Here is a 2,324-nt window from a genome sequence, read left to right on the forward strand (position 1 = left end):
TGACCTTTCTGCATGTCTCCATTAATTCCACCTGATGATAGGCCGACGTCATATCTAGTTTGGAGAAATACTTCCCCCAACCGACCATGGTCAGCAACTCACCCATGTTGGGTAGCGGGTGCCTGTCCACTAACACGCACTTATTCAACTCACGCATATCCACACACAATCTTATGTCCCCTGAACTTTTCTTCACTACTACGACTGGGGAAACCCATTCAACACCCCCAGCTCTCTCGATCACTCCTGTCTTTAACAATTTTTGCAATTCTTGTTTAACACTATCCCGCAAGGCCAAGGGCACCGGTCTGAGTTTGGCTACGGTGGGCACACTCCCGCTTTTTAGCAATATTTGATGTTGAAAACCCTTTATTCTTCCCAAGGTTTCATCAAACACTTTACCAAACTCTCTCGCGTCTTTGCAGGATATCGTGGATGCCTCTGACACTTGCAAAACTTGCTCGGGGTGGTTGGGATCTAGTCTGATTCCTAAATCCTTCTGCTCTCTCCATCCCAATAAGGATTGTCCTTTTTTTGTTACATACACTTTCCCATCACAACTGCGACCTTTAAACTCAAATCTACTCCACACATATCCTAGTAAATCAATCTTATGTTGGTTGTAGCCTCCCGGATTTATGTCAGGTTCAGACAACGCTGACACCTTCCCCTTCATCTCGTCTTCAAAAACACTCCTGGACACTAACGTAACTTTTGATCCTGAATCTGCCATCATTGATACATTACACCCATTCACTGCCACCACGGCATAAGGCCGCTCACAATCATCCGTGTTTCCACCACTGGCTACAACATTAACTGTGTTCACAATAACATTTGTCAATGCCAACGCAGTGTCTTCTTCTGACGATTCTCCATCATCCTCATCCTCTACAAACAGGATCTTCCTTTGCCCCGTCTGGCCAAATTGATAGTTCTTGCAACACGTGGAAATATGTCCTCTCCTTTTGCATTTATTGCATACCGCCTTTCGCCCTGGGCAATCTACAGAGGATGCAAAATGCATCGCACTGGCACATCGATAACACAATCTCTCGCCCCTTTTTTCCTCTCTCTTTTCGCTTCTCTGTGCCGACACTTGGTTTCTCTTCTCTTCTGCGTTGTTTCTCTCCTTCTGCTTGTTTCTTCCTTTCCTTTTGTTCTTTCCTTCACCCACACTCAGCACCTCCTGCCTGCTTTCCTTAGAATCACTTCCTTCAGTCTTGGAGAGCTTGGCAACACATGCCAGCGAGTGCTCCACACGCTTGGCCAAGTCCAATACCTCATCCAGATTTGGCTCGTCCTTCAGCCAAAGTTCCTCACGTATTTTATTCGAGTGGCAATGCGTCATGAATTGATCGCGGATATGCTCATCAAAGCTTCCTTGAAATTTGCACGTCGGTGCAAGGTGACGGAGAGCAGTGACATAGTCTTCGACAGATTCCCCGTGAGCCTGAATCCGCATACGGAAGTTACACCGCTCCAAAATTGTACTTCTTTTGGGGTGGAAATGCTTATCTAATTTGAGCAGTGCCGATTCAAATTCATTGAAGTCATCTCCGCTCCCATCACCTACCAACTGAGGAAGTGTCTCGAAAATCCTCTGTCCCTCATAACCTAAGAAGTGTAATAGCAATGCCACTTTTCTTTCACTAGAATATGCTGTTCCGCCAGCTGCCCTCATATAGTGCATAAAACCTTTTCGCCACTGGGGCCAAGCAATCTTCGCCGCACCTGGAGTTGCCATGAAAATGGGCGGGCCCGATATGCCAGGTAACGCTGCCATGCTTCTGTACGAAAATGTACTTCTCCTAGCTCGATCCTTGCAAGCTTTGTTGCACCAGTTCAACAAGGCGTGTATCCGCCGTGACAGTTCACCTTTGGAACTCAATGCAGTAAGGGATCTTTTTTCTCTTTGTCATCCGCTAGGGACATACGGTAGCGAAGTCCGGCGTCTTCCCTACGCTGGCGAGTGTGAGTGTGGGCCGGGATCAGCATGGGCACTAACGGGAGTTGAAGGCACTTACTTGCACAAACGTTGCAGGGACACGGTGGTCGCTCGACGCTTCGGAAGCGGAGCGACCTTCCCTGAGGCCGTGATCACTCGACAGCTGCTCGGTGCGCCGCTAGGAAGTGGTGCAGACCTCCTTGAACTTCTCCCTCGGCAGCTCCGGTCGTTTCTTCAGGGACGCCGGAATGGGGCCTCAGCATCCGTCGTTGTGTGTGGCGGGCCGCTCAACGCAAAGAGGAGGTGGAGTAGCCCACTGCCAGTCGATTACTTCTCTGGCGGCGCCGACACTTCTCCCCGCAGCGGCTTCTATCTC

Source organism: Ambystoma mexicanum, chromosome 3q, assembly GCF_040938575.1.
Source record: "Ambystoma mexicanum isolate Mex_15411 chromosome 3q, UKY_AmexF1_1, whole genome shotgun sequence".
In the NCBI taxonomy this organism is placed as follows: Eukaryota; Metazoa; Chordata; class Amphibia; order Caudata; family Ambystomatidae; genus Ambystoma; species Ambystoma mexicanum.